Source organism: Elephas maximus, chromosome 9 (assembly GCF_024166365.1).
Source record: "Elephas maximus indicus isolate mEleMax1 chromosome 9, mEleMax1 primary haplotype, whole genome shotgun sequence".
Taxonomy (NCBI): domain Eukaryota; kingdom Metazoa; phylum Chordata; class Mammalia; order Proboscidea; family Elephantidae; genus Elephas; species Elephas maximus.
The window spans coordinates 43,164,282-43,174,639 of record NC_064827.1 but is presented as its reverse complement, the minus strand read 5'-3'; the positions used below and the strand labels follow the sequence as shown (position 1 = coordinate 43,174,639).

General features: G+C 38.8%; 1 protein-coding gene across 3 annotated transcripts in view; it reads left to right on the top strand.

Annotated features, from left to right (window-relative positions):
* The window catches only part of KIF24 (kinesin family member 24), an 85,946-nt gene that overhangs the window by 6,934 nt on the left and 68,654 nt on the right, over positions 1-10,358 (top strand). For 2 of the 3 annotated variants that reach the window (XM_049897038.1, XM_049897034.1), the window contains exon 1: positions 245-397. The exons of the other annotated variant lie outside the window; for it this stretch is intronic. The gene's annotated coding sequence lies outside the window, so the exon portion shown is untranslated. Of the gene's footprint in view, positions 1-244; positions 398-10,358 lie in introns of those variants that run through there. 3 annotated transcript variants of the gene reach the window in all.

The window sequence follows — 10,358 nt, the reverse complement described above, 5'->3', positions numbered from 1 at the left end:
CCGCCTTAAAGGCACTTTTCCCTCGCCTAGAACGTCACGTGTAGAACGTCGCGAGATCTTCAGTCAAGCGGAACTATTGGTTGAAGAACGGAAACTGAGAGTTACGCCCACTGTTTCCTCCGATCTCCGATTGGTCTTCTAGAGAAGAAGGCCGGAAACGTCAGCGTGTTCCCTGGATGCTGGTTGGTGGACAGGGGTGGGCTGCGGGAGCGCGGGAGTCGGCGCGGGCGTTCGAACCGGCGCTTGGCGGCGTTGCCATGGGGATGCGGCCTGGCCGCTGCTACAGGCTCGTGGGTTGATTGGACGCTCAGGTTGGCTGCCTTTGGGCTGTCTTCTCTCTGCGTCTTCTCTTGTCTTCAGCCAGGGCTGACCGAGGAGGAGTTTGGAAGTCCCCAAGGTGAGAAAGGGCGGGGATAACCGGGACCCGGGACGAGGCGGGGCAGGCCTGGTCGGGAGCCGTAGGGCGTGCCCCACGGGAGAGGATGAGCTTGACGCCCGCCGAGCGCGGAATGAGACGGACGGTTGTAGAGGAACCGGGAGTTAGCCTCTCTCGATTCTCCAAAATCTCACCCACTGTCCTACCTCTCGTCTCCGTATCTCCGCCTTTTCTTCTGCGATAATCTGGAACACCACTTCCCCATTAAGCCTTTCCTGAGTCCGCAGGTCCTCTTGCCTTTAAACCTGTAGACCTGAGCACTGCTGTTCGGCTTTGGGTTATTCATGTACGTCCCTGAAATCCGTTCTCCTCCCTTTTCCTCTGCCTTACACATCGTAGGTTTTCAGGAAATATTTTTTGAGTTGAATTTAATTGACCACCAATAGATTGGATTCCCCCCTATGCCCTGCCCCCTCATGCCTCCCATTCAGAGATTATTTTTGTGGGAATTGGGGAAGAACACCCTAATCTTATATGCAGAAAGGCCTGAAGACTGCAGAGTTCACGGTTGGCCTTTCCACGCTTTGTGAAGGTGAAAATTTTTTTGGATTGGTTGCAACAACCCTCCCAATGCTTGATTAATGTCTTAGCTTAAAACAAAGCATTCCGTTGTTTATGCGTGCCAAGAGCGTGTATCTCCTTTTAGTTTCTTAGTGCCCTGCACCTATTGTCACATTTTAAGTGTGCTCTGGAGAATGTTTTAAAGCATTTTTACTTCGTATTTGCGTTCTGCTTGTCGTCTACTTCGGCGCATGTAACAGCTGCTAAGGTATCCTCCTATTCATTCATCAGGTGTCTGTGATAAATTGCATTACCAAGACTGTTGTTTCATTATTAACTCACGGACTGTATACATTCCCAGTCTGCAGCGTTGATGATTCTGCCATGTATCAAATTCATAGTTCAATGGTAACTTTAATAAAAGAATTGAAAAAGTCGTGTATAGCAGCTATGTTCTTATTACACTCTTAAAAAAGTTTGAACACAAACTTGTAACTAAACTGCAGATCTGTGATGTGTAATGGAAACTGGATTTTGGTCTTGGCTCTGCCTTGAATTCTTTCACTCTGGGTGGCCTTGCAAGTCATTAGCCTCTTTAGACCTCACTTTTTCCATCTGTAAAATCAAAGACTTGAACTAGATTAGAATTCCTGTGTCTCTACTATCAATTTAGTCAAGAACTTGATGTTAGGTAGACTTCATACTCTCAGCCTTCCAAACACTATGCAGATTTTTTCCAGCTGGAAGTAGTAGCTTTCAATTATTGAGCAGCCAGAATGCTCCTTAGAAGCGAGGATGATGAGACTTCATCTCACATACTTTGGACATGTTGTCAGGAGGGACCAGTCCCTGGAGAAGGACATCATGGCTGGTAGAGGGTCAGCAAAAAGAGAAAGAAGGCCCTCAACGAGATGGATTGACATAGAGACCGCAACAATGGGCTCAAAGATAGCATCAATTGAGGATGGCACAGGAACATGCAGTGTTTTGTCTGATTGTATGTAGGGTCACTATGAGTCGGAACCGATGTGATGGCACCTAACGAACCCTGTGCAAAGCATCGTATCGGGGCCTTATATCGATGTTAGTATAGTATATTAATGTGCTAAGTCCCTGGGTGGTGCAAATGGTTTGCACTCGGCTGCTAATCTAAAGGATGGTGGTTTGAACCCACCCAGAAGTGCCTTGGAAGAAAGCCCTGGCCATCTGCTTCCATAATGACTACTGTCAAAAAATCCAATGGAGCATTTCTACCCTGTAGCACATGGGGTCACCATGAGTCAGAATCGACTTAAAGGTAACAGCTTTTGTTTGGTTTATGTTAATGTGCCGCCCAGGTAGTGTTTCATTAAAAACTTTTGGCTTTATGTTGCTAATGAAAGTCTTTAGCTATTCATAATATGCCCTTGGGCAAACTAGGGCATGACTCTCTCATCCTCCAGTTTAGGAGAAGCAGCACTGTTTCTCTAGGCTACGGTTTTGTTGTTTGTAAAGTTAGGGTTTGAGTTCATCTCAGATCCCTTCCAGATCTGGTGTTCTATGATTGATCTATTAATCCAGTTTCCCATGCTGGCTCAGTGAGTCTGCACCTCAAAAAATATTTTTTGAATGGCTGAATGAAAGATTCTTTTTGGAACTGTCACCCTAGCTGCATCCATAGCAATTCATTTGAATAATACAACTTTGTTTCATTTTGTTGGCCAGGAGCAGTGACTCAGGGCACTACCAACTCTGCCAGAATTTTCCTGAACAATAAAATTATCGTAATACAAAAGTTTCTATTGCTCATAACTGTAAATGATATCACATCTTTTGTAGAGTTTTGAATGTAGTGTAGGAATATTTATTCATTTAATCATTAAGAAATTATTGAGTGTTTACTATTTCTAGATACTGTGTTAGATACTGGGGATAAAAAGAGTGATATAAAATGTGACCACAAGGAGTTCATATCCTAGCAGGAAAGATAGAACCCGTTAACCCATTGCCATCAAGTTGATTCTGACTCATAGTGACCTTACAGGACAGAGTAGAACTGTCTCCATAGGGTTTCCAAAGAGCGCCTGGTGGAATTGAACTGCCGACCTTTTGGTTAGCAGTCGTAGCTCTTAACCACTACACCACCAGGGGTTCCAGATAGACATATAAATAGATAATTATTATAGAATTTACCTGCATTGAGAAGCCCTCGTGGTGCAGTTAGCTTGACTGCTAACTAAAAGGTCGGTGGTTTGAACCCACCAGCCACTCAGTGGGAGAAAGATGTGGCAATCTGCTCCTGTAAAGATTTACAGTCTTGGAAACCCTATGGGGCAGTTCTGCTCTGTCCTATAGGGCCATTATAAGTTGTAGTCAACTCGATGACAGTGGTTAGGTAGCTGTGTTGATAGCGATCATAGAAGGGACAGCTGACCACACATGGGGAGATCAGAAAAGACCTACATTGTGTTTTAATCAGTGAGTAAGAGGTAGATAAATAAAAGGTTTGATGAGAGTGGGAGGGAGCCAGTTAAGTACAGCATGAATTAAGGCACAGAGGAATAAATTAGTCTAAGAAGTTAGTTAAACTGGAGAGAGAGTCAGGGGCTAGATTTTAGAAAGCCTTGTAAGGCATGCTAAGGAGCTTGAACTTTGTTATATAGATAGGTGATAGAATGCCGTAGAAGTGTTTTAAATAAGAAAGCAGCATGGTCATAACTGTGCTTTTGAAAGAATGATCTGGTTCTGCAGTATGGAGGATGGTCTGAAAGGGGCAAAACCGGAAGGAGGAAGAGCAGTTAAGAGACATGTGATGCTCTAAGTGAGAGATACTGGGACTGAAGCATTAGAGAAGTGGCGGTAGGAATGAAGATAAGAGAGATTTGACATATTTAGGAGATTAAATTGGTAGGACCTGTTGATTAGATTTGGGATTAAGGGAGAGGACGGAGTTTAAGATGCTTCCCACTTTAGCTCTGAGTGACTGGATTGATGTGATTGTCACCCCTCACGGAAGAGAAAGGTGGTAGGGCAGATTTTGTGGGCAGGTAATGAATTTTGTTATTGACAAGTAGCTCAGATGTTCGATCACAGGGACATTTTGGTAGTGATCCTTCCATGTTTTTGCTACAAGACATATCCATGAGATTGTCTGTTTTACTGTGAGGTGAACTAAAGTTACACTGTGATTCTGGAAGTACTCCACCTAATCGTGTTGCACAATATCCAGGCTCAAAAGACTAGTTGAGATTTTTCCAATAATGAGGAGCAATACTATGTATATTAAAGTTTTTTTTTTTTTTTGACCTGGCAGTGTTCATTATGACATTAAATGCACATAATCTATGAGCCAACAGTCACTTTTAGGAATCTTTTCTACATATACTAGTTCACGTAAGTATATATGCAAAGACATTCCTTGTAACAGTAAATTGTTAATATGAGTAAAAAATAGGAGACAAATAGAATATCCATTTAATGGGGGAGTACTTGAATTAACTATGGCATGTCCATGTTGTGGACAGTCATCAGAATAAGTTAGAACCTTGTGCTTTGCTTGGAAAGATAGCTGTGTTATATTTTAAGGGAAAAGAGCAGGTTACAGAGTAATGTCCATAGTGTGATCCTATTTTTGTACAGCAAAACGTCTATATATGTGTGTATATATTTGTATAAGAGTTAAAAAAAAAAAAAAAAGATGTAGAAGTATCCTTTACATGGACTGTTAACACTAGCTGCCTTAAAGTCTTTTAAGTTAGCTACCTGTTTATGCCGAGATGTGATTGGTTAAAATTGGTGTAGAATCATGGACCCAACATATGGAAGTATATACTATCACTTTCTAAAACAAATTCATATAGTTGCTTTGAATAAATTAAGTTACCTATGCATTGGTTTTTTTCATTTGTCAAAAGGGAGGTGATGATAATTGCCATCACAAAAAATCTTGGAAGATTATTTAGGTAGCACAATTAAATACATACTAATGATTTAGATAGTGGTAAATTGAATTGTTATTTTAATTCTTCTTTGCTTTCTCCATGTGATTCCTTTGGAATACTCCCTGGTGCCATTCTGGCAACAGTTCCCAAAGGGATGTAACCCTCATTGGAAGAATCTGTATCATCTTGGTAAATTTATAAAAACTGATTGTAATTGTTTTTTTTCCAATTAAGCACATGAGATGTTTTGTTTGAAAGTATTTCATAAAGGCAAAATGGCAAAAATCTGCAAATAACAGCTTCCTACAGTTGGATTAGACCTAGATTTAAAAAATAAAGCAGTGCATTTAAATCCGGCACTGGTTACCACTTGTTCCTGGGGATTCTTTCAAAATTAAACCTTTATATTTAGAGAGAGTAATATTTGCGATTGTTTTAGGATAACTAGGTTCAACAATTTTGTTATGTTTGTTTTTAGGTGATTGCTGTCATGCTTTTTACCAAACTTAAAATTTATTTATTTATTTTATTGTGTTTTAAGTGAGAGTTTACAATAAAAGTCAGTTTGTCTTACACAAACTTATACACACATTGTTATATGACCCTAGTTGCTCTCCCTGCAATATGACAGCACATTCCTCCTCTCCACCCTGTGTTTCCCGTGTCCATTCAACCAGCCCCTGTCCCCCCTGCCTTCTCATCTTGCCTCCAGACAGGAGCTGCCCACATAGTCTCATGTGTCCTCTTGAGCTAAGAAGCACACGCCTCACCAGTATCATTTCACGTCTTATAGTACAGTCTAATCTTTCTCTGAAGAGTTGGCTCTGGGAATGGTTTTAGTTTTGGGCCAATGGAGAGTCCGGGGCCCATGACCTCTGGGGTCCCACCAGTCTCAACCAGACCATTAAGTCTGGTCTTTTTACTAGAATTTGAGATCTGTATCCTACTTTTCTCCTGCTCCATCAGGGGTTCTCTGTTGTGCTCCCTGTCAAGGCAGTCATTGGTGGTAGACGGGCACCATCCGGTTCTTCCAGTCTCAGGCTGTTGGAGTCTCTGGTTTATGTGGCCTTTTCTTTCTCTTGGGCTCATACTTTCCTTGTGTCTTTGGTGTTCTTCATTCTCCTTTGCCCCAGGTGGGTTGAGACCAATTGATGCATCTTAGATGGCTGCTTGCTAGCTTTTAAGACCCCAGACACCACTTACCTTCCAATCTCTTCACAACCACTCCAACATTTATTTTGTATTTTTTTGTATTAATGTCCGCCTTGTTGATGTGAGATGGTATCTCATTGTAGCCAAATAAAAAATTTAATAACCTCATTGTGAGGTTCTTGAAGGGAATTGCAATGATCGCAAAACATTAACTACTTAACCTTAAGCAAACTTAAAACTATTTTTTCCAGATACAAAAAGAAACTCTCTCTCAAAAACTACTTTTGAGTATAGCTCACATAATCAGTATCCCAAAATCCACACTTAGCTTTAAGAATGCCATTAAGTATCATATAGTCTCATTTCTTTGCAGCTGTTGTTTTAAACAGTTGTCTAGTATCACTTGGCTTCTGTTGAGATCAGTAGTCTATAGATAGACTAATCCCTGGAGTTTGAAATAACTAATTCCTTTGTGGGGAAAATTGTTTGTATACTATATTATTCACTTTTTAATATTCCACTGATAATACTGAATTTCTTGTATTCTTAATTAGGGACCTTATGCCTAACATGGGGTACAGAAACATTTTATTGAAAATGTTGGGCTGTGTTGGGTCAGTTTCAGATGGTTAGTTTAGGATTTTTTCACCTTAAAAAAAGTCCTTTAAGCCAGTGACTTTGTTAATGACCTCTCCAAAAATTATCATTATCAGTGGTTGAAACATAGCAACAATGCAGGCCTCCACTGACAGATGGGTTGTGGCTGTGCATGAGGTGCATTGTCTGGGAATTGAACCTGGGTCTCCTGCATGGAAGGCAAGAATTCTACCACTGAACCACAGATGCCCTAACTTCCTATGTAGTCCCTCACTTTCAGGAACATTATATTCATTTATATCATATATAATTTAGTAAGTACAGAGTGAAATGCAGTAAGATGTTTGAAAAAGCCACTGAGGATTGGTCTACCAGTGTCACTTGGGCAAGTCACTTAATCGTTCAGAGCCTCAGGTACCACATAAAATGAGCGTATTGCACCAGGTGTTGGGTCTTAAACTCAAATACCCACAGGGCTAACCAATTAATGTCAATGAGTAAAGTTGGTTGGCTGTAAAGGAACCAAGAACCCCGGGGACCATGGCATATAAGAGAATATGCTCTTCTAAAGAGGACAACCACTGCTCAGCTTTGGTCTATTATTGACATCTTATTGTGGGCCCACTATAATTATATCCTCTTTGATAATTGAAGTATTTGAGTTATTGTATGAATTTGAGAAACTGAAATTAACTTGACTGTCTTAGACTTGGGCCATCCCCCCTTCCCACTTTTTTTGATTGGTGAGAAATATGGATTTAAGTTTTCTACCTTTTTATAGTGATCAAAAACTTTTAAAAGAAATATTGAATAATCTTGCCACTTACATAAGCAGCAACAGTAGATTTTTATATTTTCTTCAAGTTTTTAAAAATCCTAATACCTGCTTCTGAGTTCATGTTAGTTACTGAATTATCTCCCCCTATTTTTTTTTTTAAAAGTTGAGTACAAAATTCTCTTAGCAAAAATACCCCGTATATCCCTGTGATTTCTTCAAAATTTTTCTTATATATAAAATACTTTTTTGTCATTGATCTTATATGTATATTTATTTCAGCAACTCCTTTTATTCTCAGATTTACTTTGAAAAGTTAGACCAATTTAAATTTTAAGAAATGTCCTACTTTCCACAATAATAGTAGGAGACTTTAAAAAAAATACTTTTGGTGAAGGACAGAACAACTAGAAAGAAACTCAACAAAGATACAAAAGATCTAAATACCACAATCAGCCAACTCGACCTTATAGACATATACAAAACACTCCACCCAACAGCAGTAAAGTACACATTCTTCTCCAGTGTACATGGATCATTCTCCAGAATAGACCACATGTTAGGCCACAAAGCAAGTCTTAACAGAATCCGAAACATCAAAATATTACAAAGCGTCTTCTATCACAACACTGTAAAATTAGAAATCAATAATAGGGAAAGCAAGGGAAAAATCAAATACATGGAAACTGTATACTATGTTTTCCCATTTATGTAGGTCTCTTGATTTCTTGCACTAGTGTCTTGTAGTTTTCTTTGTATAAGTCTTTTACATCCCTGATTAGATTTATTCCTAAGTATTTTATCTTTTGACGGGCTTGCTTAAAAACCCCTTGGTAATAGAAGAAATGAAGGAGGAAAGAAAAAGATTCTTAGAATCAAACGAGAATGAAAGCACAACATACCAAACCTTTGGGGAACAGAGCAAAAGCTGCTCAAAGGTCAATTTACAGCAATAAACGCACATATCAAAAAAGAAGAAAGGGCCAAAATCAAAACATTAAACATACAACTTGAACAAATAGAAAAAGAGCAGCAAAAGAAGCCTAAAGTCACCAGAAGAAAGGAAATAACAAAGATTAGAGCAGAAATAAATGAAACAGAGAACTGAAAAACGATAAAAAGAATCAATGAGACTAGAAGTCGGTTCTTTGAAAAGATCAATAAAATTGATAAACCACTGGCCAAATTGACAAAAGAAAAGCAAGAGAAGTTTCAAATAACCCAAATAAGAAATGAGATGAGTGACGTTACAAGAGAACCAACTGAAATAAAAAGGATCATAACAGAATACTAAGAAAAATTGTACTTCAACAAATTTGAAAACCTAGAGGAAATGCACAAGTTTCTAGAAACACACTACCTACTTAAACTAACACAAACTAAAGTAGAATATCTGAACAGACTGATAACAAAAGCCCAGACGGCTTCACTTAATACTTTTACCAAACATTCAAAGAAGGGCTCACACCAATACTATTCAAACTATTTCAGAACATAGCAAAGGGAGGAATACTTCCGAATTCATTCTATGAAGCCAGCATAACCCTGATACCAAAACAAGGCAAAGACATGACTAAAAAAGAAAATTACAGACCAATATTCCTCATGAGTATAGACACAGAAATTCCCAGCAAAAGTCTAGCCAATAGAATTCAACAGCATATCAAAAAAATAATACATCATGATCAAGTGGGATGGTTCAACATTAGAAAATCAATGTAACCCACCACATAAATAAAACAAAAGAAAAGAATCACATGGTCATCTCAATCGACATAGAAAAAGCATTTTATAAAGTCCAAAACCCATTCCTGATAAAAACTCTTAGCAAAACAGGAATAGAAGGGAAATTCCTCAACATAATAAAGGGCATTTATACAAAACCAACAACTAACTTTATTCTCAATGGAGAGAGACTGAAAACAATCCACTTAAGAATGGGACCCAGACAAGGATGCCCATTATCACTGCTCTTAATATAGTATTGGAGGTCCTAGCCAGAGCAATAAGGCAAGAAAGGGAAATAAAGAGCATACAAATCAGTAAAGAAGAAGTAAAACTATACCTATTTTCAGATGATATGATACTATACATCGAAAATCCCAGAGATTTTACAGAAAAGCTACTGGAACTAATAGAAGGATTCATCAAAGTGGCAGGTGTAAGATCAAGATACAAAAATCAGATTCTTCTACACTAACAAAGAGAACTCTGAAAAGGAATCAGGAAAATAATACCATTTACAAGCCCGTCAAAAGATAAAATACTTAGGAATAAATCTAATCAGGGATGTAAAAGACTTATATAAAGAAAACTATAAAACACTACTGTAAGAAATCAAAAGAGACCTACATAAACGGGAAAACATAGTATATTCATGGATAGGAAGACTTAACATTGTGAAAATGTTAATACTACCCAAAATGATCTATAGATATAATTCAATCCCTATCCAAATTCCAACAGCTTTCTTTAATAAGATGGAAAAATTAATCACCAACTTTATATGGAAAGGAAAGAGCCCCCATATAAGCAAAGCATTACTGAAGAAGAACAAAGCAGGGGGCCTCACACTGCCTGATCCCAGAACCCACTATACAGCCTCAGTAGTCAAAACAGCCTGGTACTGGTACAACTACAGATACATAAACCAATGTAACAGAATTGAGAACCCAGGAGTAAGTCCATTCAGCTAGGGACAGCTGATCTTCAACAAAGGGTCGAAGCCCATTCAGTGGGGGAAAAAGGAATCTCAACAAATGGTGCTGGCAAAATTGGATAGCCATTTGCAGAAAAATGAAACAGGATCCGTACCTCACACCATAAAAAAAAAAACAAAAAAACAAGATGGATAAAAGACCTGAATGTAAAACCTGAAACTATAAAGATCATGGAAGAAAAAATAGGGGCAAACCTAGGAGCCCTTTTCTATGGCATAAATAGAATACCAAACATAACTAAAAATGCACGAACAGCA